The sequence below is a fragment of the Ovis aries genome, chromosome 26 (assembly GCF_016772045.2).
Source record: "Ovis aries strain OAR_USU_Benz2616 breed Rambouillet chromosome 26, ARS-UI_Ramb_v3.0, whole genome shotgun sequence".
Taxonomy (NCBI): Eukaryota; Metazoa; Chordata; class Mammalia; order Artiodactyla; family Bovidae; genus Ovis; species Ovis aries.
In genome coordinates this window covers 43929022-43955950 of record NC_056079.1, presented here as the reverse complement: position 1 = coordinate 43955950, position 26929 = coordinate 43929022, and the positions used below count along the sequence as shown (strand labels likewise).

The 26929-nt window shown below is 42.3% G+C and overlaps 1 long non-coding RNA gene across 1 annotated transcript in view; it reads left to right on the top strand.

Annotated features, from left to right (window-relative positions):
• The window catches only part of LOC105605292 (uncharacterized), a 95634-nt gene that overhangs the window by 56986 nt on the left and 11719 nt on the right, over nucleotides 1-26929 (top strand). Inside the window, exons 5-6 of the long non-coding RNA XR_003587113.3 lie at nucleotides 5366-9883; nucleotides 17983-20776. This is a non-coding gene — a long non-coding RNA (uncharacterized LOC105605292). The remainder of the gene's footprint in view (nucleotides 1-5365; nucleotides 9884-17982; nucleotides 20777-26929) is intronic.

Genomic DNA, 26929 nt, shown 5'->3' with positions numbered 1-26929 from the left:
AGTTGAGTTTCAGTGGCACTAGAGCAAAGAACTTTCAGATGTAAAAGCTGGATTTAGAAAAGGCAGAGGAATCAGAGGTCAAATTGTCAACATCCGCTGAATCATAGGAAAAAAACAAGAGAATTCCAGAAAAACATCTATTTCTGCTTTGTTGACTATGCTAAAGCCTTGAACTTTAATACAAAACTCACTAGTTTATGTTATACATAACAGATTCAAATTGTGTTTCTGGCCTTTTACCCTTACAGATGGCCAAAGTTTTTTCTTAATGATTGTTAAAGAGACACTAGGGTTTTCATTAGCCCAGTTCCCCAAAAGCTCTTTTGTTTTTCTCATGAAAATCGTTTCCTTGAAGTTTACATTTGAAAGAAGTGGCTCTTAGATCTCAAAGAAGATGGCATAGAAAAATCTATATAACAAAGGCACAAAAATAGTATCCAAACTTTCTCCCAGGAGTTTTCAGGGTACATTTGCAAATAATCAGATGCCTAGAATAATTGCTATTTAAGTGCTTCCTTCCCTTTCTTAAGTGTGCGATCATTCTGTCTCCAATGTCCTGAAACTTGTCGGAGCATTGAGAGGAAGAGTCCAGGGTTTGGGGTTGGCAAAAGGAGAGTCCGGCTTTACTTCTCCAGCCACATTTCTGATTTTGTAAAGATCTGTAAGGAAATATAGTTGCCTTTAATTCCTCTAGTAATTGGCTTGCAGCCTTAATGATGTCATGGGGCTGACTTGTCCATCCAACTACGTTATCTTCAGTTTGCTTCTTTATATCAGGGTGCCGGGGTCCAGCCCCGGTGGATCCAGGGAATTTGAAGGGTGGACGGCGTTGGCGTGGAAAGACTTGTTTATTTATTAATATAAGATTAGATTAAGAAACTGTAGTGTAGTAAGAAGATTAAGTGGAGGAAGAGGGCTGAATAGCTTGGTTTACACGGAAGGCCAATAAAATTCCAAACAAGGAATTTGCACCATCTACGTTGGGCCACCGGCGCCCGCTTGAATATCTAAGGGTGCCTCGCCTTAAGCTCCCTTTCGCACGGGTCTTAACAGCCCGGGCAAGTAAGTAGACCTGGCGAGCCTCCGCGCCCCAGGTGGAGATTCAGCCTGAAGTTAAAGTAAAGAGCAGAGAGAAGGAAAGGGAGAGAAGAAGAAAGAGAGAGAAAGACACGGGGGAGCCAGAGTCCCAAGAAACCAGGCCGAGAGACTAGTTCGAGAAACTGGTCCGAGAAACTGGCCCCATCCTTTATTGTTCAGAAGGCCTTTTATACTTTTGATAAAATATGGAGATCAATGGGTAACACAAAATTATGTAGCGTTCGCAACCCAGATTCTTTCCGTATATCATTTTGTATACAAAAGGTCTCAGGTGATTTACATTATCTTCTGGCCAAGAGGCTTGTTAACACTTTTTGGCTCTCTTCCTTAATGAATGTTAATTTTGTTTCCCCTGAAGTGCTTTTCTTTAATCTGCATTTCCTTAAAGCACTAAAGTTACATCTCTATAGAACAAAGGTGCAGTGGGTTATAACAAAGAAGGTACTTAACTCAAAGATCTAATGTTGCTGATACAAGGTCTACTACTTGTTTTTCTATATACCAACTATATCTACAAATAAAGGATATGAAAATTTGGCAGCAAGTATTGACTCAACAAATGAAACTTTTAATCAGTCCTATTCTAAAGATTTTGACTCCTCGGAAGCTCCTACATTCCTAGGATGTTTTAAGCTTCCTGTGTCTCCTGCGGTCAGGAGGCCTCAAACAATCACATGCGCAGCTGTATGAGTCCTGCAGGCAGGCTAGAAAGCCATCAGAGGGTTTTTTTGGATTGAAACACTCTTTCAAATGCAGAAGACTAAAGCCCTGAATTGACTTTTTCCAGAAAATGTCAGAAGAGTGGAAAAGCAGAGCACAAAAGCCGGCAGATTTTTGTTGGGGTACATGCTTAGGAATTTCCAGAGGGGCCCCTGAGGTCTGAGCATGCCTTGCGTATGTCAGCTTCCTTCCTCATGACCTTGTCACGGGCGGGATTCCTCACACTGGCTCCCGGCATCAGGGAGAAGCCTTTCAACTGAAGTGGAAATCAAAAGCTTCCTGTTCTAGAGCTTTAGGGTTTAATGATTTATGGCTTTATAGTGTCTGTGTAAAGCATTCAACAGAGGCCTTTAAATGCTCTTCTCCTTTTGACTGTGCAATTCAAACTCAGGTCAATCCAACTTTGGGGGAAAGGTCTCTACTATTTCTTCAGTCAGACCTGACCCTTGGTTCTAAGGTGACCCATTCTCTGATCATTTGCAGGACGGCCTGGAGGAAATTACAGTCATTTTTTTCCTTTGAGGGAAAATTCCAGGGTCTGTTTGGCTTGTTAGAGGGCAGTCATGGGCGGGAAGAACATTCCTTAGAAGCAAGCAGGATCTCTGTACGTGGGGTCCGTGTCAACTGTGAGTGGCCATTGATCTAGCTCCCCTCTGCGGATAGAGACCACAGTGGAGGCAAGAAACGCTTTCCGGTTTCATCCTGTTAGGAAAGTCCCTAAGGCCAGCTGCCATGCTCCTTTGAGTCTCCTTTTCTATTTAATCTTTCCATTGGTACCAATAAGGCAATTGTTCAGGATGAGTATTCTGTATTGTTTTTTAATATAGAAGTATTTTCAATTCAAAAGAGCCATCATCTGGCCATTGATGAGTAGGATCTTATATTAATTGAAGTAGTGACTCAAACCACAAAGCCTTTTTATGGCTATAACCATGGCTATAGGAGGTATCCCCAAAGATGCTGCCCACACTAGATCCAGAACGCTCACTCACGACCTTAGCCTGTAAGGGCAAAACCTTCTCTGACGGGACAGTGTGAGTGGCGTCATGGAAACAGCGCCCTCAGTTTCCCATGAAGACATGAGAAAACAGTGATTCCGGTTTCCCACCGGAACACGAGGCACCTCCCATTACGGTAACACTGATCTGAGGCACCAGGTGGGTACTTCTGGAATGGGACTTTCACAGCACTGACAAGACGAGAAAGACCGCCTATGGACCGAAACCCCTCATAACAAACTCTCCTGAGAGCTGGCATGCTGGGACAAAGAGAACACTACCTCCCAGATCCACAGCCGGCGTGGCTGACTGCCAGATGCACGCCAACAGCAGGCATCTTCTGACGGGCAGCAACCAGAAAATATCGTCAGGGTCATGAAGCCAAGCTCTCAAGACAAGAATAAGAGGAGAGGAAAATACAGCTGGCTTGTGGGTCTCATCCTTGCGATGAACAACACAAAAGCCAAGGGGAAAAAGTAAAGACCAGCTTTGGAAGGAAAAAGGATCAGTGGAAAACCAGAGCAGCGCTGCCGCTGATATTTTCTCGTTCCAACCTGCATTTGGAAAGGAAAAGGCAAGGTTCAATTCTTACCTTCCTCTCCCAACTGAGCACTGCAGCGTGAGAGCCAGGAGTACTGCCTGGTAAAAAGGTTTCCCTTTGCCAGCGCCCATGTTTCCCAGGATGCGGTCTGCAGGGAATATGTCGTCTTAGCAAGTCACGTCATGGGCCGCCAAGCTGTAGAGAAGGAATAATAATTTTCCTTCTACGGTTCTAGTTTCTATTGTTACAGAGAACCCTTGTAATAACCGGCAGATAGAGTTATAGGAGGGAAACAAGCAAAGGTTTAATAACACGTGTATATTTTTTACACATGGGAGACAGCTAGTAAACCCAGTAACTCTCCCAAATGCTCCAGGCCACCACGTTAAACACCGTCTTCAGCTAAAGAGAGGTGGTGGTGGCGGGTAGGGGAGGCCGGGTGCCGGTGTGAGAGTTCATCAGGCAAAGTGCAGTGCGTAAGGATATGGCTGCTGGGGAGGTTTAATTCCGTACCTCCTCTATTGATACGTTCCTAGAGATCTGTCATCCTTCTCTTCCTGGTTTAGAGAGGGAGATGTCCTTAAAGACGATTTCCCTTATAAGTGTTCTTGTCCCTTACAAAAGTGTCACTTCTGCCTGGTTTTCAGAGCCTTTCCTGAGCTGGCTTCTTAAAAACAACCAGCTCAAAATAATTACTGTACCAGCGAAGCATATTTTGGGTGATATTTTCTGCACCCTTTCAATATCAACTATTGCGAAAATTTCCAACCTGCCTAATGTACTGAGAATTTCAGATTTACCCACAAGAGCCAAATCCTTAAAACCCACCCCACTTTCTCTCTCTCCACATCTAGATTCTGTTTTTCTGGAGAAGTCTCATTACTTAATACAGATGGAATTTCAAATATTAAAAAAAAATAAGTCCATAGAAGCAATTTAATCATTGAAAAAGATACAGTGTAAGGAACAGGAACATAAAGGAAAAGGGGAATGACTGTTCATAAAAATGATATATAAATTTTAAACATACATAGACATACATTTGACTCCTTAAAAGTTTAAAGATGTTATGGGGAGGGAGGTGGGAGGGGGGTTCATGTTTGGGAATGCATGTAAGAATTAAAGATTTTAAAATTTAAAAAATAAAAAAAGAAAAAAAAAAAAAAGAAAATCTTTAGACTCTTAAACAGCGGAAGTTAAGAGCCTGAATAGATAAGTGTTAAAGAGTAAGTACTAATAGCGTTGTATTAAAAAATGGAAAATCTAATGATAAAGGGAACAAATCAAAACAATTTGACATTTTTATGTGTTAAAGATAAAGATAACAATGATAATATTGTTCATATTAATATGTATGTGATAAAGGAATTATGGTAGCAATTGAAAATTGGAATGGCATTTTTCTTATAGTGATATATAACTTTTTATCTTGAGCAATTTGACAATATATAGCAAGTGTTACAAAATTATTTATAACTGCTATTCCCATAGTAAACATGCTGGACTCTCTTCTAAGCAAATAATGCAAAAGTATAGAAAACTATCAATACATAAAAACTTGATTTTAGTGTAACAGTGGAAAAAAAGCTTAATTATGGGGGAATAATTAATTAACTAATTAAGTATGTTACCAACATCTATTGAGATATAATATAGAAGTTAAAATTATGAATATGAAGACACATAAGTCAAGAATATCAAATTTTTAGATTAGCAATAATAAAGCGGTAAACTTTAACACACGGCCTTATTGCCATTTATAAAAAGCATACTCTTGTGATGAAATACTAGGGAAAATGATTTTAAACCAATTACCCTTATTGGTGAGAAGACATTCAGATGAGTTTGGATATCTTTGCTTTTATCACTATGTTTAAAATTTTTTTTTAAATAATTTCATTCTTTCCGTCGACACTCTTAAACCTTTTTTAATAATCTCATTCTCTCCACCGTCACTCTTACACCTTTCAGTTTTCTCTTTTTCTTTTATTTTTTCTTGGCCGTGCAGCACGTGGAATCTTCCCAGACCAGAAATTGAAACTGTGGCCCCTGCACTGGGAGTGTGGAGTCTTAACCACTCGACACCAGGGAAGTCTTGTTTTAAATTTTCTGTACAGGGATTGCACATATGTTATTTTTCTTTTCAAAAGCATAATTCAGACATAAACATAAGCAAGTTTATTTCAACATATCTTTCTTCAACAGTTTGTTAATGTCCAGCTGTTTTAATTGAGTGCTGTATTTGTGGAAATTATATAAAAATGATTATCTTGTTTTCAATGAAAAATACTTCTATAGCTTATGTCTACTTTTTAGTACACAGGTCCATAATCAAGCTACTTAAAAAGGAATGCCAGAAAACTCAAAAATTGTAGCTATAGATAAAGTATAAATGAAAAGTTGGTAGAGTGTTTCAAACAATTAAATCATGCATTCAAAAAGTTAATGAAAAATGTATGATCAACTCTATAGATAGCAAAGGTAATTTCCTTCCTGTATACAACCTTGAATTTATTCCAATCTATTTTGGGAAAGTTTGCAATGTACGTATATACTAATCAACCTCACTTGAGGTGATGGTGTTCCCTTTGTGGGCAACATTCCTAGGCAATTAATGCAAAAGAGATAAAGTCTGGACCAAGGTCAGAATATGTGAATCTCCATAGTGCAACCAACATGTAAGCAGCTGAGGAGTTAATTATACCTGAATTGAAGAAGAAGACCAAGGTCAATCACTGTTTCAGTTATTTAACCTCAGAGAATTATCTCTCTCTCTGATAATTCTGGAAACTCATTAAAAGACCTACTGGATTAGTCTCTCCTCTAACACTTAGGCTGCAAATAATGGACTAACAGGCAGAAGCTGTGAACTGGAGACCTTCATTAAAGGCTTGTTTCTATGGTGGGAGCGAAGAGAGCTGGTTTTGAAACTGCTTGGTCTTGCTAAATACACAGAGGTAAAGTGGTTTTCCCTCTCCTAAGTTGGGAACTAGCAGATAATGTTCTGGGAAGTTTTCAATGTCTCTAACAGGAGGGGATGCTAGGATCAAAATACACCTTTGCTTCGTGAAATTGATGGGCTTACAAAGAAATGAACTCTATAGTACTTCTTATTACAGGCACTATATTACAGTAAAACAATATAATTTTATGCATATATATATATATACACACACACACATGCATGCTGAGTCATTTCAGTCCTGTCTAAGTCTTTGTGACCCCATGGACTGTAGCCCACCAGGCTCCTCTGTCCTTGGGATTCTCCAGGCAAGAATACTAGAGTGGATTGCCATGCCCTCCTCCAGGGGATCTCCCCGATTCAGGGATTGAACTCGTGTCTCTAATGTATCCTGCATTGGCAGGTGGGTTCTTTACTACTAGCACCATCTGAGAAGCCTTACAGATATACCTATTTGGTTAAATAAAGGTTCCTTAATAATCGCTATTCAAAGGATTATTCAAGGTAGTGTCAATGATCCATGAACTCTAGGATTAAACTAACTACTTTATACAGAAATAAAACTAAAGTCCACAAAACTCTTTAATTTTTCCAGACAAAATACAAAGTACCTGAATGATGTAGAACCAGAGCCAGTTCTGGATGCAGCCCTCTCAACCTCTGACCTTGCACACCGACCCTGCTCCCCACAGCCCTCTCAACCTCTGACCTTGCTCACCGACCCTGCTCCCCACAGCCCTCTCAGCCTCTGAGCTTGCACACCGACCCTGCTCCCCACAGCCCTCTCAGCATCTGAGCTTGCACACCGACCCTGCTCCCCACCCCATCTCTTGCCACATTATTAAGAAACCTCCTGGTTATAAGAGAGTGATGGATGGAATAGAAACCAAGCGCACCACCATTAGACACCTTTGCGTGCTTTTCACAATACATGGTTGCACGTGTGCTACAGAGTCTGAGTGGCTCGGACAGAGACATGTCTACCTCTGGTTCCCTTGGCAACGACCACTGGAGCAGAGTGGAACAGTGTAGACGAGGATCCTGGGCACCAGAGAGTCGTTCCTAATACAGGACTCTAATAGTGACATGCGTGCCCAGAGCTGCTGACCGCTGTCTTGCAAGACAAGAAATATGTGGCTAGGGAGGAAGTATAACAAGGAAGGCCTATGAAGTGAGAAGGGGCACTTTCCACAGGCGGCGATTATGGGGACATGAAAGGAAGACATTAGTGAGCAGCAATCAAAGCTAACGCTGCAAATTTGTGTTTAAGGGCAGTGATCGGGAAAGTAGGAAGGCACTAGATTGTGAAAATCACTTAATGCCATGGCCATGATTCACATCTGTCCACCGAATCTTACACAATGGAAACTGATCGTTCTGAAGGAGGGAAAATCAGAGAGAAAACTTAGGTTGGAAGAACAATTCTCTTGTCTTCCCGTTGACTAGCCTGATCGAGGAAAATGCTGGCTCTAACGTGGTTTGGAGTGGGTCAAACTCCCTTAGGGCCCTTGTCCTTCTCTGTCTTCCCTGAGTGTGAGAGGCTGCATGATAATTCTGACAGATGAGCTGTGATCACAAATGTCACACAGAACAGAACCCCTCCAAGGGGCAGGGAGAGGGAGACGGACGGATCAGGAGTTTGGGGTTAGCAGGTGGTTAGTAGTTTCAAACCATTACATACAGGACAAACAACCAACAAGGCCCTCCTCTACAGCACAGGGCACAGTGTCCACATTTCTGGGATAAACTTTAAAGGAAAAGAACATGCAAAAGTTAGGTATGTGTGTGTGTAACTGAGTCCCTTTGCCATATAGCAGAAATTAACACAACATTGTAAATCAACTATACTTCAGTAAAAAATAAATAAAATATTTAAAAGCTAATAGACTACCTTACCAGCTCTCTCTCCCTTTGTCTTTGTGATCCTGGAGGGCTTGTGTTGAGATGGTAGCAGCGGCAGGATAGAAATTGTTTGAATTTCTGAATCACCATTTGGAAAAATACTGCACTGAAGAGGTCACTATAACACTTTGAATGAGTGATAAAAATGCATGCAATATGTTGCGTCTCTGTAATTGAGGGGGTTATTGAAGTGAAGTGTTAGTAACTCAGTTGTGTCCAACTCTTTGTGACCCCATGGCCTGTAGACCACCAGGCTTCTGTGCACATGGGATTCTCCAGGCAAGAATACTGGAGTGGGTGACCATTCCCTTCTCCATGGAATCTTCCCATCCCAGGGATCGAACCCAGGTCTCCTGCATCGCAGGTGGATTCTTTACCAACTGAGCCACCAGGGGGGCCCAATTAACCAGTTCAGTGGTTTTCAGCTCAAGCATGCATTGACATCACCATGCTTGCTAAAACATGGCTTGCTGGCTCCCATCCCTAGCATTCTGATTCAGAGTATCTCCAGCAGAGCTGGAAACACTGCATTTCCGATTGCTCTCAAGAGCTGCTGATCCTGCGTTTGGGGGAACCCACTTTGAGAATCATCGGTCGAGATAAACTAGGAAAATCAGACATCTCCTGCAAAATGAGTCTCATTTCTGAATTAGAGTGATAGCAGTGAAAACGTTTTAAAAGGACAAGTATAAGGAAGTTAAAAAATAAAAAAAGAAAGAAATTAGATAGCTTATCCAAATTGTCTAGTGTTGGGGGTTAACTGCAGAAAACCAAAGTCTCTTGATGACAGGTATTTCGAGCCCAGGTGACATTGGATGCTATCTCTTTTTGACTTAGTGACTTCTCAGTGTTGTTTTTTTTCTTTCCAGTTTTAGAAACTCATTTTCCTGTCTCCAGTCTTCTCCTGTGACTTCAAACTCTGTAGACGCTGATATGAGATTAATTCTTGCTCTAAACTATGGTGTCAACAGCACCACTGACTTATTCTCTCCTAAAGATTTCCTTGCTGATTTTTTTTAACTTTTAAAATTTCATATTGGAGTATAGTTAAGAACATTGTGTTATTTTCAGTGTATGGAAAGTAATTCAGTTATCCATACACCTCTATCTATTCTTTTTCAAATTTCTTTCCCAATTGGGTTTTTCCATAATACTGAGCCGAGCTCCCTGTGCCCTGCAGTAGGCCCTGGGTGGTAATCCATCCTAAATACAGCAGCGCGTACATGTCTGTCCTAAACTCCCTCTCCACCCCTTCCCTCACCTTTCCCCCCCACCCAGTAACCATAAATTCATTGTCTAGATCTGAGAGTCTGTTTACCGTTTAGATTCCCCACCATATTTCTCTTTCTCTGTTTGACTTACTTCACTCAGTTTGACAATCTTGGTCCGTCCATGCGGCTGCACGTGGCATTATTTCATTCTTATTGTCAGGAAGGAACAACCAAATATATCTTGTTGGCCCTACTCTCCTAACTGGCTCTCTTACCTCTTTCACCTTTAATACCTGTACCTAGCAAGAGCAGTCACCTCCACGGAAGGTCTGAGAATCCTGGGGCTCCTACGCTTTCCACCAGAACTGGAGAGATGTCGGCTGCCAACACTTGAAGCAGGAAGAGCCAGAAGACTCTAGCTGCTGCCAAAGGGGCACCGATTTCCTCACATGTGAGTGTCCACCCCCCTGGTGTGGCTGCTCTTGACACCCGCCTTTGCACTGGCCTTCCATCACTGATTATAATCACAGCTCTCTGCTTTGCTGACCCCATGGGGCAGAGAGCTCCTGGTGGTGAACTGGGATGAGGGTAGATGGCCAAGTCAGGAGAACGCACTCAAGACGCAGTCCTAAACTAGGATGAATGCCACTGGGTGCAGCCTGGAGTGTGCTTTCCTCATTGCATCCAGGTGGGGTAGCTGAGAAACAGCACCACCTGCTTTGGAGAGTGTCTCCTGGCCCCCTCTGACCAGGACCCTGGGTAAGATGACAATGCTCCAGCCAAGATATGGGCAGGCAGAGCTGAGCATCTGCAGAGCAGGGCCACCAGCCCTGCTTGGGCAGGGTGCTTGTGGTGCAGGCCAGCTGGAGTTCAGACAACAGACGGTTTTACTAGGTTAAGAGCTGCGTCTCCTGGGTGCCTGAAATGGGAAGCTAATTCATATCTTCATCTGTTGCTAAATGCAGCCTTCAGCCTACACACACAGGGAACCTAACCCAAGCACACGGGGAGCTGCTCACCCATCCAGCAGCCCTGCTCATAGAAAGCCCATGTTCTCCTCATTTGCAGAGCACATGGGGATGTAAATCGGTGCAGCCACTGCAGAAAATGGTACAGAGATTCCTCAAAAAAATTTAAAATAGAACTGCCATGAGATCCAGCAATTCCACTTCTGGGAACATACACAAAGGAAAGGAAGATACCGACTTGAAAAGATATCTGCCACCTAGTGCCCACAGCAGCAGCATCTTTATAACTAAGACAGGGCAACCACAGACGTTTCTATTAATAGGTGAATGAATAAGGTAGCTGGGTAGACACACGCAATGGAATACTACTCCACCGTGAAATACAAGTGAGGAAGCTGCACTATTCGTGTCAACATGGATGGATCTTACTACTGGCGATCTTAAGCACAAGTGAGGAAGAGCTAAAGAGCCTCTTGATGAAAGTGCAAGAGGAGAGTGAAAAAGTTGACTTAAAGCCCAACATTCGTAAAACTAAGATCGTGACATCCAGTCCCATCACTTCATGGCAAATAGATGAGGAAACAATGGAAACAGTGACAGGCTTCATTTTCTTGGCCTCCAAAATCACAGCAGATGATGACTGCTGCCATGAAATTAAAAGACGCTTACTCCTTGGAAGAAAAGTTATGACCAACTTAGACAGCATATTAAAAAGCAGAGACATTACTTTGCCAGCAAAGGTCTGACTAGTCAAGGCTATGATTTTTTCAGTAGTCATGTATAGATGTGAGAATTGGGCTATAAAGAAAGCTGAGTGCCAAAGAATTGATGCTTTTGAACTGTGGTGTTAAAGAAGACTCTTGAGAGTCCCTGGGACGGCAAGGAGATCCAACCAGTCCATCCTAAAGGAAATCAGTCCTGAATATTCATTGGAAGGACTGATCTGAAGCTGAAACTCTAATACTTTGGCCACCTGATGCAAAGAACTAACTCAGTGGAAAAGACCCTGATGCTGGGAAAGATTGAAGGCAGGACGAGAAGGGGACAACAGAGGATGAGATGGTTGGATGGCATCATGACTCGATGGAAATGAGTTTGAGTAGGCTTTGGGAGTTGGTGATGGACAAGGAGGCCTGGCATGCTGTAGCCCGTGAGGTCACAGATTCAGAACAACTGAACTGACTGAACTAAAGATGGATCTTGAGGGCATGATGCTATGTGAAAAAAGTCAGACAGAGAAAGACAAGTACTTTATGATCTCACTTATGTGGACTCAAAAAAACAAATTTAAAGAGCACAAAGCTTAAAGAAAAAGAGGTCAGATCTACGGTGCTCAGAGATAGGAGGAAGGAGGTGGGAAGATTGGAAAAACCTGGTCAAAAGTTAGAAAGTCCTAGTTAGGAGATAAGAAGTACTAGAGATGTAACATACAATCTGGTGAGTACAGTCGGCATTGCTGTATGAGATTCTGAAAGTTACTAAAGGAGTAGAATCCAAGTGTTGTCATCACAAGGAAAATGTGCTTTCTTTTCTTCGTTGTCTCTCTATGAGATTATGGGTGTTACTGAAACCCTTTGTGATCGCCAGTTGACAGTGCATCACACTGCACCACTTAAGCTCATACTGATACATGTCAATTTATCTCTCAATTAAACTGGGGGAAGGGGAAAGAAAATACAGTGTCAATCACATCTAAAATTACCTCCATAGCAGCATCTTGATGGATGTGGGACCAATTAGCTGTTCACCTAGTCTAGCCAAGATGACACATAAAATGAGCCATCAGTACTATGACATATTTTACCTTTAAGTGGGAGGTAAAGCTCAACACCTTTCAACATTAATAAGCATTTTACAACTGTTTAGATAAAAGCCATTTATTCTACAAAATTTAAAAACTTCTACAGTATGTCAATTTTTCAACATATTTAGTGATTTTAAAGCTATTTATACCCAGCCATTGTTCTATTACTCTGCCTATATCAAATAATTGTTTTTAATATGTGATAGAAAAGACAACTCAGAGAAGGCAATAGCACCCCACTCCGGTACTTCTGTCTGGAAAATCCCATGGACGGAGGAGCCTGGCTGGCTGCAGTCCACGGCAGCGCGAAGAGCCGGGCACGACTGAGCGACTTCCCTTTCACGTTTCACTTTCATGCACTGGAGAAGGAAATGGCAGCCCACTCCAGTGTTCTTGCCTGGAGAATCCCAGGGACGGGGGAATCTGGTGGGCTTCCGTCTATGGGGTCGCACAGAGTCGGACATGACTGACGTGACTCAGCAGGAGCAGCAGAAAAGACAACTATGGCTGTGTCACTTAAAATATATTGTGCTCAATCCTCCTAAGAACACATGGAAGAAACATTAGTAGTATAATACTACAAGTGAGGAAATTGAATCTGAGAATTTTGTAGTAATTTGCATCTGTTAAAAATCACTTAGCAATTAGATGAGGGTCCTTATGAACCCAAGCCTGTTGAATTCCAAAACCCTTTTCTTTCCAGACTTTTAAAATTCATACTCTTTCAGAACTGCCTTTGGGACTTTTCCTTATTTAATTTTGCAGAAAGATGGTTGTTCCTTTTGTTGTTGTTGCTCAGTTGTTCAATTGTGTCTTACTTTTATGACCCCATGGACTGCAGCACGCCAGGCTTCCCTGACAGTCACTATCTCCCTGAGCTTGCTCAAACCCATGTCCATCGAGTCGGCGATGCCATCCAACCATCTCATTCTCTGTTGTCCCCTACTCCTCCTTCCTTCAGTCTTTCCCAGCATCAGGGTCTTTTCCAAGCAGTCAGTTATTCACATCAGGTGGCCAAAGTATTAGTGCTTCAGCTTCAGCATCAGTCCTTCCAGTGAATATTCAGGACTGATTTCCCTTAGAATTGACTGGTTTGCTCTCCTCACAGTCCAGGGGACTATCAAGAGTCTTCTCCAGCTCCACAGTTTGAAACCATCAGCTCTTTGGTGCTCAGTCTTATTTGTGGTCCAACTCTCACATCCACAGAGGACTACTGGAAAAACCATAGCTTTGACCATACAGGCCTTGGTCAACAAAGTGATATCTCTGCTTTTAATATGCTGTTTATTTTTGTCACAGCTAATCCTCAGTGAACTAAAATGAATGGGAGTGGGTGAATTTAATTCATCCATTTTATCCGCTACTACGGGCAAGAATCCCTGAGAATAAATGGAGTAATCCTCATAGTCAGTGAAAGAGTCTGAAATGCAGTTAGTATATTACTAATATGTTAAGTACTAAATGTACTTAGCAGTTAGGTACAATCTCAAAGACAGAATGATCTCAGTTCATTTCCAAGGCAAACCATTCAATATCACAGTAATTCAAGTCTGTGCCCCAACTGCTGATGCCAAAGAAGCTGAAGTTGAACAGTTCTGTGAAAATCTACAAGACCTTCTAGAACTAACACCAAAAAAAAAAAAAAAAAAAGAAAGTTCTTTTCATCATAGGGGGCTAGAATGCAAAAGTAGGAAGTAAGAGATACCTGAAGTAACAGGGAAGTTTGGCCTTGGAGTACAGAATGAAGCAGGGCAAAGGCTAACAGAATTTTGGCCAAGAAGCACTGGTCAGAGCAAACACCCTCCTCCATAACACAAGAGATGACTGTACGCATAGACATCACCAGATGGTCAATGCCAAAATCAGAGTGATTAGATTCTTTGCAGCAGAAGATGGAGAAGCTCTATACAGTCAGCAAACAAGACTGGGAGCCGACTCAGATCCTGAACTCCTTATTGCAAAACTCAGACTTAAACTGAAGAAAGTAGGGAAAACCACTGGGCCGTTCAGGTACAACCTAATTCAAATCGCTTATGGTTATATAGTGGAAGTTGCTCCTTACTTATACCATAAGATTTTCCCAAAATTATTTTCCATAAGAATAAAGCTTCTACTGTATATTTCATTTGTAGCCATAAACGTCATATCAAAACTTAATACACGTAAAAAAGGGAATGAGAGAAAAATCCCCATAAGCTTCATTTCAGTTAAACTAGGAGCATAGATGATGTGTATGAAGGTTGAAAATGACAGCTGAGAAGATCGTCAGTTATACAGGAATAGGTGAAGAGAGAAGGCCCAGCGGTGGTGAAAGGGCCAACAGCAATAGATCGTGGAAAGTATCACAATTAATATTTCATTTTGGAGAAAGATTGCTTTGAAATACACATGGTTGTTTTCCATTTGCCAAAGGGATTCAGTGAGTCCCACATAAAAGTCATAAATGCAGGAAACCACCTGCATCAGTGACGTCATCAGGATGGCTATTCTGGCGTGCTCTCTGCTGTGTCCCCACACTCAGGAAAGTCCAGCAAAAACCACTACATGGAAATCCACCTAACTTAACAGCTAGTAATTAATTGGCACAGCAGAAAGATGCCTCATGAAAATGCGGAAAAGACTAACAGAAAGTCCCCTACCTAGGAACCTTCAAGTTGCAGACTTTCAAAGCTGCTAGTGCGTGTTCTCACGTCCAGTCACACAAGCCGGTTCACGCATCTGGATCCACGGTGCCGTGCACGCACTTTCTACAAGCGGTTGTGCTTTTGTGCACTTCACAGTACCGTGCAGAGTACAGCAGTGCAGCATCTTCATTTCAGACCAAGGGTGCTCAGAAGGCGATGGTAAAGGCACCATATATTCCTGACTGCGCTAGTTGAGCGTCTGGGCTAAGTTTGTTGAGCTTATGGACAAATTGGACTTAAGAATGAACACGCTCTCAGAAGAGAACTCATTCGTATCTTGGGGACTTACTGTACCGTGTTAACATAAAGACTGTTAACCAGAAAAATACTAGAGTGGATCAAAGAAAAACTAAATACCACAGAAAAATCTATAAAGATTAGTTTGGAAAAATCCAATTAATGCAGCAATTGGTAATTTTTAAAAAAGGGTTCTGATGTAGCATCGCACAGAATTCCTCAAAAATATCTTAAAAAGTAGTAATGCCTACACAAAATGCAGAAGACCCACCCGTGCAGTGCCACCATAGGCCACTGTTTAAAGCCACTGTGCTTTTGTAGAAAGATATCTACCTCACACCATAGAAAAGTGAACAGTCTCCCTATTATATGGAAAATTCCTAAAACTTTAGAAGAAAAAATCCAATAAAGCGATGGAGAAATAAAGCTGGCTAAAGATACATTAGACATTTAGTAGAAAAGGAAAAAAAAATGCTGCTAAACATGTAAAAAGATGTTCAGTTTCCTCAAATTCATGGACAATAAGAGAAATGTAAACTATCCACATTAAATTTGGTAGACTCACCGCAACTGCCCCTTCAGTGAATCATGCCTCCAGATGGTAGGGAGGTTCCCTGCACTGGGACTTTGGCCTGAGTCCTGGGAATCACCTCTCCATTAGGACATCAGAAAATGTGACGTGTGTTTGGGATCACCTCCTGGAAGGTTCCTGCCACCCTGTAAAAATATTCAGTGTGGCTTTTTTGGAAATTATAGATGACATGGAGAGACACAATCCATTTTGCAAGGAGATCCAGCAGACCCAGTCCCAGGAAACCTCCTGCTGAATGTAGTTACAAGAGTAAGCCTAGTAAAAACCAGAGCTGCCCAGCCACCTCCCAGAGTGATGCACCATGCTGACGCATGGCTATTTCAGTTCAGTTCAGTTCAGTTCATTTCAGTCACTCAGTCATGTCCAACTCTTTGTGACCCCATGAATCACAGCACGCCAGGCCTCCCCGTCCATCACCATCTCCCGGAGTTCACTCAGACTCACGTCCATCGAGTCCATGATGCCATCCAGCCATCTCATCCTCAGTCATCCCCTTCTTCTCCTGCCCCTAATCCCTCCCAGCATCAGAGTCTTTTCCAATGAGTCAACGCTTTGCATGAGGTGGCCAAAGTACTGGAGTTTCAGCTTTAGCATCATTCCTTCCAAAGAAATCCCAGGACTGATCTTCAGAATGGACTGGTTGGATCTCCTTGCAGTCCAAGGGACCCTCAAGAGTCTTCTCAAACACCACAGTTCAAAAGCATCAATTCTTCGGGTGCTCAGCCTTCTTCACAGTCCAACTCTCACATCCATACGTGACCACTGGAAAAATCATAGCCTTGACTAGATGGACCTTAGTCAGCAAAGTAATGTCTCTGCTTTTGAATATACTATCTAGGTTGGTCATAACTTTTCTTCCAAGGAGTAAGCGTCTTTTAATTTCATGGCTGCAGTCACCATCTGTAGTGATTTTGGAGCCCCAAAAAATAAAGTCTGACACTGTTTCTACTGTTTCCCCATCTATTTCCCATGAAGTGATGGGACCAGATGCCATGATCTTTGTTTTCTGAATGTTGAGCTTTAAGCCAACTTTTTCACTCTCCTCTTTCACTTTCATCAAGAGGCTTTTTAGCTCCTCTTCACTTTCTGCCATAAGGGTGGTGTCATCTGCATATCTGAGGTTATTGATATTTCTCCTGGCAATCAGTGCTTTTTGGGGGGCAGTGAAAATCTTAGTCACTCAATTATGTCCAACTCTTTGTGACCCCATGGACTGTAGCCCACCAGGTTCCTCTGTCCATGGGATTCTCCAGGCAAAAGTACTGGAGTGGGTGGCCATTCTCCAGTGGATCTTCCCGACCCAGGGACTGAACCCAGGTCTCCTGCATTGCAGGTGGATTCTTCACCGTCTGAGCCACCAGGGAAGCTTGGGGCCGGGGGTTGTCACATAGAAATAGATCATCCACATCCTGAAATGCCATTTTCATGTACAGAATTGAGAGAAATCCAAAAGTTTCACAATGCACTTTAGTATAAGCTATGGGGAAAAGCAAACTCCCATATACTGCTGGTGGGATAGAAAATTCATGCACTCCTTTGTAGATGGCAATTTGGCAATACCTACTGACATTTCAAAAGCTTATTCTCTTCAACTGAACAATCATATTTTTAGAGAATTATTCTACAGATGTATTTACACAGGTGCAAAATTATGTATGTAATGAATGTTCACGTTGATTTATGCAGTACTTGATGTAACAGCAAAAGATAAAAATAACCCAAAGGTTTATGAATTGGAGTCTGGTTAAATACACAATGGAATTATGATCTGCAAATTAATAAAAAATCAGGAATCCTCCCCTGTATTTATATGGAAAGAACATAAAGACATCATTAAGTGATAAAAACATAGTGTAAAATGATGAAGATGGCCTGCCACATATTGTGTATAAAAAAAGAAAAAGAAACATCTATGTTTGTATGATTGAATGGGCATTTTAAAAACTCCGGAAGATAAACAAGTATATCTGTGATGTTTTGTGGCTTGGATACTTGGGATTTCAGCTGATAGACAATGGGGCATGTAAGAGACTTATCTGTATTATATTTTTATATCTGAGGGACTATATAAACATAAATATGCATTTTGTAAATTTAAAGTAGCTCTCTGAAAAAAACTTAATGTTTGCATAATATGGTGAGACGTTCTATCTAATGAAATGAAGCCCGTGGTTATTACCAATTTGATGCTGCTGTAAACAATACTGCAGTAAATATTTTTGCAGGATTATCTCTATCAGTCTTTTTTTAATCCCTCTCATCTAGGACACCTGACTTTGGTAAGAACTCTCGCCCTTTGCCAGCTTCTGCCAGCTTTTCAGGATCTCATCGCAGCACACTGTTGACGCTTACAAGAGACCCCTGCACAGAACCTGTGCAAGAAGCATGTGAGGCTGTGAGTCAGCTCGCTGAATTAATTCTCCGATTAAGGATTCTGCCTCCATATCCTAAGGAGACTGGGATATATTCACTGTGCCAATATTCACTGTGATTGCTTTACATTTGAGTACTGCTTCCTCTCCCTGGAGCCAGCGTCTCATTTTTGGCAGGCCGCCCTGCTGCTGCTGGAACTACTTTGGCTCAAACTGGGAGAGAGCCAGGAGTCCCTTTAATTAACCTGGGGCAGCCCCCAGAATAATGACCAGCGGGTGCAGAAGTATAAATGGTCTAACTCCCTTAGTACCTGATTAGGATGAATTTCAAGGCGTGATTTCCATCACTCTGCCATCCCCGGAGCTCCTCTGGACAGTGGAAGCGAAGGGCCCTCCCTGACCTTGCCTGCCATCCTTCACCTCCTGGTCACCCTTCCGACTCCTTTGTTGGTTCTCCTCTATCACACTCACTAATGAATCATTGTCACAAGGCTGCTTGTCTGAGGCTGTGCTTCGTGGGAATCCAAAGACATCATCTATTATTTCAATAGCATTCCACTGGCCCCCATTACACTGAAAACTGTGTAGCTGTGCAAACCACTGAGGCTAGGAAATAAAGGAGCAAAATTATCAAGTACAAAAAAATATATATATATATATATATATGTATATATATATATATATACATACACACACATTATATTTTTCACCGAGTTTCTGGCACACAGAACTGATCAAAGCCAAGCAGACTAGGTTGTTGAATGCACTTTGCTCTTTAAGAAAGTACCACCCCGACCTTCAGAGCCCACTGTTGTTTGACATATGAAGCAACCTGAGGACTGCTGTGGCTGCAAGAAGAAAACTCTCCCCAGTGCCCATTTCAGAGGTGGTCATGGAGTACAACGTGGAAGGAAAAAACTCCCAAGAGCAAACACCCCAAACTGTTGAAGAGAATGGTCTCCAAACAAACTAGCAACTACTAAATGTGCTGTGGACCAGGAACTCACCTGCGGGCCAGGACCAAGGATGGTCAGAGCCCTTGCCCAGAAGATATAACTGTTCTGAAGAGCAACTGCCGTTGTTCCCCATTCCACACCTCCCGCAAGGAAATGTTTTTATTACAGATGTTCTCTGCTTGCTTCATTCTCCATCGTTCTAAATTGGGCATAGTAGGGATTAAGACTGAAGCAAACGCCTTATATTCTAGCTTTTAGGGAGTGGAGCAATGAAAGGACACACTAAGAACAGAAAACACCTCACAAACCCAAAGATCTTAAACCTCAGATCAAAGGGAACAACTCAGTGGGACTCTGACTCCTTTGGGTAGGAGCTAGTGATTGCATTCCCGAAGAAGCTTGCGAAAGCTGGTTCTAGTTCTCCATCCATAGTTCTCCTTCTTCCATCCTCGCACTCTCTACCTTTAGTGACAGAGCCTCTCCCCTTAAATGGGGTGTGGGTGTAGCATGGTCTCCCACCTAAAGATATTCCCAGGCCCCTGCTCAGACAAGTCGAGCCGTGGAGGTTCTGACCAAGAGTTCAGTTCAGTTCAGCTCAGTTGCTCAGTCGTGTCCGACTCTTTGCGACCCCATGAATCGCAGCACACCAGGCCTCCCTGTCCATCACCATCTCCCGGAGTTCACCCAGACTCACGTCCATTGAGTCCGTGATGCCATCCAGTCATCTCATCCTCTGTCGTCCCCTTCTCCTCCTGCCCCCAATCCCTCCCAGCATCAGAGTCTTTTCCAGTGAGTCAACTCTTCGCATGAGGTGGCCAAAGTACTGGAGTTTCAGCTACAGCATCATTCCTTCAAAAGAAATCCCAGGGCTGATCTCCTTCAGAATGGACTGGTTGGATCTCCTTGCAGTCCAAGGGACTCTCAAGAGTCTTCTCCAACACCACAGTTCAAAAGCATCAATTCTTCGGCGCTCAGCCTTCTTCACAGCCCAACTCTCACATCCATACACGACCACAGGAAAAACCATAGCCTTGACTAGACGGACCTTAGTCGGCAAAGTAATGTCTCTGCTTTTGAATATGCTATCTAGGTTGGTCATAACTTTTCTTCCAAGAGGATATAAATAGAAATCGTGAGTTTGACTTTCAGTTGATGCCTTAAATAAAAAGGCTATGTCTTCCTTTGTCCTTTTCTCTTCTTTTTACAGCTAGAATATCCTTGTGATAGTGAGAGCTGAGGAGCATGACCATATCAGACCTGGATGACTTATGTGACAAGAGAGAGAAACGAATCTATCATTTTAAACCACTTTTATCTGGGCTCTTAATTTGGCTGCTTAGCTAGTATCCTAAGGAATAAGAATAGATTTGCATGCACTCCTGAGTTTGCATTTATACTAACACACGACTCACCTTCTTGCCTTTAACTAAGGAGATATCAGTTGCAAATAGAATTTAGTTCTCTAGGTTTCCCAGACCCAGTACTAACAGGCGTCTGCTTCCTCCCAGCTTCTTTGAACCTAGAAACATAGAAAAGGTGTGCATCAATTACTTTAGGCTACCAGGGATAGATTTCCAACTTATCATAATAAACTACTACCAAAATAAGTTTCATAATGATGAACTAATGTTCTAAGAGCTTTCTTTATATTTTCTTTTTCAATCCCAATATCTTATAAAGTATATGCTATTATTATTCCTGTTTTACAGATGAGGACACTGAAGCAGAGAGGTAAGTCACAGCTGGGATTAGAACCCAAGCAATCTATCTCTGTTTTGCAAAGGAATTCATCTGTGTGGGGGATGGTGAATTAGGGGATTGGGATGGACTTAAGCACACTACTCTGTTTAAAATGACAACCAGCAAGGCCCTAGTGCACAGCACACAGAGCGCTGCTCAATCCTCTGTGATGACCTATACGGGAGAAGAATCTGAAAGAGTGAGCACATGTGTACGCGTAACTGAATTACTCTGCTGCACACACGAAGCCAACACAACATGTTCATTGGTGAGTAAAAGGAGTGGGTATGTTTCTATTTGTGGTTGTGTTAGGGCCATTTTGCTTGGCTTCTGCTCCAAAGAGGTGATGAACAGCGTCAGAAGACCTCAACAAAAGAATAGTTTTCAGTTTCATTCTTCCATTCCTCAGAAAGTAAGTCACCCCTCTAAGATGATTTCTCTCTTAGCGTTCAGCTCTCCAGCCTCCTGGAAGGGTTGACTCTGGTTAAGTGGCATTACAGACCATTTCCAATGCAGAGGGCCAGCTTAACCTACTCAGGAGAAAGTAAAAACATGTGTTAAATTGAATCAGCCAGTGGGCCTTAAAGTGATGATCTGGTTTAGAATCAAAGAGATCTTCAGCACAGGAGACAAAGAATCATGAAAGAACTTAAGCAAAATAAATGGAATTTGCTTTAGCCTGGGAGAAGAAATATGATTATTATTCCAAGAGCTGAAAAAAATCCCAAGTAAAGTTGGGAATAAGAGTACACGTTAAAATCAAATGTCTTTCAATGCAGAAACGCACTGAAATGTCAAATGTACATTAATTATCTAGGATCCACTTTGATGAAGTCCTCTTGTTAATTCATTTGTCAGACAGCAAAAGTTAGCAGCCCCAGAAGGAAGCCATCAAATGTGCAATAGACAGGGAGATTTGGCAGGCAGGCAGGGAAAGTTTAGCCAAGCCAACGCTAAACCACTTAAGGAAATGTAAAACTTAAGAATGTCCAGAGTAAGTCCCGGAACTCAAGACCTGGCAGATTTAGGCCCCAAGGACAAAAGTATATTTTTCTCTTACATTTGCATGAATATGACTCTTTGGAAACTGACCTAATTTAAAGCAGGTTTGTATGCTTGACAGTTTTCTCTTCCTCACACAAAACATTCCATTTAGTGATAGGAAATGCTCTCTGTGGTTCTGGCTTGCAGGATGCATCACAAAGAATCCTACAAATGCTTTTTCCCTTTTCATTAAGCCCATTATTTTAGCGACGAAGACCCTTATCTAAACCAAATGCACCTCCCAACAAGGACTTACTTTCCCAAGTTGCTTGAGAACGTTGATAGAGACTTGCAAACGTCAGGGGATAAAATTTAGATGATTTGGGGTCAGGTTTGGTTACATGACACCAGACGGCTTACTTCCTCTTCCCTGGTCCTTGGAGAAACAGAGCTGCATCCAGCTATGATGCGGACCTGCAGAATGGTCACGGCGCAGCCTCCCACTTCACAGGAGACCAGGATGGCTGTGTTCTGAAGGCTCTGCTTTGACTGTTTGTAGTTCAGATAAATGACTCTTAGGAAGATGTCCTGAATACACCTCGTCCCACGTATGCCAGTTGTTTAGATTGGGACTTGAGGAGAAACTTGTTGTTTCTGCAGCTAAGTGAGCAGGCTGACCCAGAAAGTAGCATATGCTCTCTGGACTACCCAAGTAGCTCAAAAGTGAGTGAGGATGACTAACTGTAACTAGGAAATGAATGTCTGCAACTTAATAATTCAGTGTCCCAAAAAGAGGAGGACTTTAAAAAAGATCTCCTTACCTTTAAAGGGGAAATTAAGATATTGATTGTGTGTTCATCTCCACAGTGACTCTTTTTCAAAGCATTAAACCTCTTAACCCGGTCTTCCACATTTGTTTAAACTTTCTTTGGAGGGGAAGAAATAAATGAAATTCTCTATTCACAGACAACCTGGTCACCTATTTAGTTAATCCAGTGAAATCTCTAAAGAGCTACTAGAACTGACAAATGACTTAACAAGATTGCAAGATACAAGATGAACATCCAACACTCAGCTGCATTTCTATGTACTAGCAACAAGCAAGGAGTAACTGAAATTATAAAAACACTGTCATTTTTGGTCATTATTTCTTTTTTTTGTTTTATCTCCATTTTTTCCAAATGATCCTTTTTTCCTGCCATACACTTCATTCTGTTTCTACTCAGTAGCCTTCAATAGGAAGTATCTCAAACTTTAATGAACTTTTTAAAACAAATATTCTGGAAAGTCCTTAGACCAGTGCTGTCCAGTACAGTGTTCTGAGGTGAGGAGACACTGCTTCTGGGCTGCCCAGGACAGTGACCGCTAGTCACATGTTGCTGTTAAATGAGCACTTGGTTGACTCTTGTGAGTGAGAACCTAAATTTATATTTGAATTAAATTTGAATTAACTTAAATTTAAATAACCACATGTAGCTAATGAGTGGCTACAATCTTGGACACTGTAGCATTCAGTTCAGTTCAGTTCAGTTGCTTGGTCATGTCTGACTCTGCAACCGTAGGAATCACAGCACACCAGGCCTCCATGTCCATCACCAACTCCCGGAGTTTATTCAAACTCATGTCCATCGAGTCGGTAATACCATCTAGCCATCTCATCCTCTGTCGTCCCCTTCTCCTCCTGCCCCCAATCCCTCCCAGCATCAGAGTCTTTTCCAATGAGTCAGCTCTTCACATGAAGTGGCCAAAGTACTGGAGTTTCAGCTTTAGCATCATTCCTTCCAAAGAAATCCCAGGGCTGATCTCCTTTAGAATGGACTGGTTGGATCTCCTTGCAGTCCAAGGGACTCTCAAAAGTCTTCTCCAATACCACAGTTCAAAAGCATCAGTTCTTTGGCACTCAGTTTTCTTCACAGTCCAATTCTCACATCCATACATGACTACTGGAAAAACCATAGCCTTGACTAAATGGACATTTGTTGGCAAAGTAATGTCTCTGCTTTTGAATATGCTACCTAGATTGGTCATAATTTTCCTTCCAAGGAGTAAGCGTCTTTAAATTTCATGGCTGCAGTCACCATCTGCAGTGATTCTGAAGCCCAAAAAAATAAAGTCTAACACTGTTTCCCCATCTATTTCTCATGAAGTGATGGGACCAGATGCCATGATCTTTGTTTTCTGAATGTTGAGTTTTAAGCCAACTTTTTCACTCTCCTCTTTCACTTTCATCAAGAGGCATTTTAGTTGCTCTTCACTTTCTGCCATAAGGCTGGTGTCATCAGCATATCTGAGGCTATTGATATTTCTCCCAGCAATCTTGATTCCAGCTTGTGCTTCTTCCAGCCCAGCATTTCTCATGATGTACTCTGCATAGAAGTTAAATAAGCAGGGTGACAATATATAGCCTTGACGTACTCTTTTTCCTATTTGGAACCAGTCTGTTGTTCAATGTCCAGTTCTAACTGTTGCTTCCTGACCTGCATATAGGTTTCTCAAGAGGCAGGTTAGGTGATCTGATATTCCCATCTCTCTCAGAATTTTCCACAGTTTATTGTGATCCATACAGTCAAAGGCTTTGGCATAGTCAATAAAGCAGAAATAGATGTTTTTCTGGAACTCTTGCTTTTTCCATGATCCAGTGGATGTTGGTAATTTGATCTCTACATCATAGCCTGGAAGACCAGAAAACTTACCAGCAGAAATTAAGCAAGTGTGACTGATTATTGATTTCATATGTCAATTGAAAGAAGCTGTCCGAAGTGTTGAAACTGATATTTCAACTGGAGGGGTATTCAAATGAGAAGGGTTCATGGAGCTTAAAAGTATAATTTTTTGATCTAGCCCAATCAGGGTGTTTGGCAGAAAGTATCTGTATTGATCAAAGAGGGGGAATTTCTGTGAAAGCTGTAGGGAATGCTACAGAATGAAAGGAAAGGCTAAGTAACCAGACGGGGGACAGCATCCAGCGACGGTCCAGAGAAATGAGCAGGAGGAGGAAATGGACAGTCTCTCCTAGAATGTCCCACTGGGAGGGGAATCCTCCAACCATATTCCTTCCTGGAGTTTCTTCCTCAAACTCAAACTCCAGGTGCTGGTGATCAGATTGGGCTGGTTTGAATCCTATAGTGTTCTTTTTTCAGGGAAAGTCAGGTACCTAGAATGAGAGTTGAATCGTTAACTGTCCTGAAAGAAAAATCCAGAAAAAAGCGGGTGCAAGTCCTTCGTTGCTCAGTCCTGTCCGACTCTTTGTGACCCTGTGGACTGCAGCCCGCCAGGCTCCTCTGTCCATGGGTTCTCCAGGCAGGAATACTGGGATGCGTTACCATGCCCTTCTTAAGGGAAACTTCCAAGTCCAGGGATCGAACCCAGACCTTATGCATTGCAAGCGGATTCTTCACCAGCTGAGCCACCAGGGAAGCCCCCCAAAAAGGAAAGGGCAATCAATAATAGACGTCAATTTTCATGAACTGGCAAGTGTAATATTTAATACATGCCACGTCCCATGGTTTCAGATTTGCCCCACGACAGAGGCTTCTCCATTCTCTCGTCCTTCATACTTAGTATGTGTGCGTGCCCAGGCATGTCTGAGTCTTTGTGACCCCATGGACTGTAGACTGCCAGGCTCCTCAGTCCATAAGATTTTCCAGGCAAGAATACTGGAGTGGATTGCCACTTCCTCTTCCATCTTTTTAGTATATTTTAATTCCAAATGTCAAAAAATATATATTGAGCATTTATCATGTTAGGTCATTTGATATACACAATTTAAGTCCTACAAAAAAGTTTGATGGAGGTATTAAATTTTTCCATTTTTCACAAGAAATTTTGCTCTCAACATTTTAAGTAACATGTGTAATTTTAGAAAGAAAGAAACATCTGGTTGATGCTTGAAGTTATTGCATCAGTTCAGTTCAGTCGCTCAGTCGTGTCCGACTCTGCGACCCCATGAACCGCAGCACGCCAGGCCTCCCTGTCCATCACCAACTCCTGAAGTTCATTCAGACTCATGTCCATCGAGTCAGTGATGCCATCCAGCCATCTCATCCTCTGTTGTCCCCTTCTCCTCCTGCCCCCAATCCCTCCCAGCATCATAGTCTTTTCCAATGAGTCAGCTCTTCGCATGAGGTGGCCAAAGTACTGGAGTTTCAGCTTTAGCATCATGCCTTCCAATGAACACCCAGGGCTGATCTCCTTCAGAATGGACTGGTTGGCTCTCCTTGCAGTCCAAGGGACTCTCAAGAGTCTTCTCCAACACCACAGTTCAAACGCATCAATTCTTCGGTGCTCAGCCTTCTTCCCAGTCCAACTCTCACATCCATACATGACCACAGGAAAAACCATAGCCTTGACTAGACGGACCTTACTCGACAAAGTAATGCATACAGGGCCTTTTTTTTTTTTTTCTTGGTAAAAGGCAGCACCAAATAATTAAATATTGTTAGGCATGGATGAGATGGTCATCTTCTTTATTTTACAAATGAAGACCCTAACAGTCTAAAACTGCGTTTTCCAGTGGCTGTGAGCCACATGTGGCTAGGAACACTTGCGATGGAGTTGGTCTGTATGGAAATGTACTGGAAATATAAAATACTCTATCTTGCAGATTTACAATGAAAAAAATGTAAAACATCTCAATAATCTTGAAACTGACTTTATGTTTAAATGATAATATCTTATATATGTGGTTAATTAAAACAGGTTTGAAGGTAGCTTCGCATGCTTGTGTGCATGCTGAGGCACTTCAGTCGTGTCTGACTCTTCGTGACCCTGTAGGCTGCAGTCCGCCAGGCTTCTCTGTCCATGGGGTTCTCCAGGCAAGAATACTGCAGCTGGTTGCCATGTCCTCCTCCAGGAGATCTTCCCAACCCAGGTGTTGAACTCAGGGTTGTTATGTCTCCTTCACTGGCTGGTGGGTTCTTTACCACTAACACCACCTGGGAAGCCCACAACTTCACATATTTCTTTAAAAAAATTTTTAATATGGCTACTAGAATATTCAGTAATATGTATAAGGCCTGTATTTGCTGCTTGACTTTTGGTTGATTGGCCAGTACTCGTCTAGCTTAAATGGCTGGCCCAGGTGCTCACAGTCAGGCAGTGGCCAGGTTGGAGGCAAGCCTGGTTTCCTAGGATCTTCCCCCATCCTGCTGGACTGCAAGC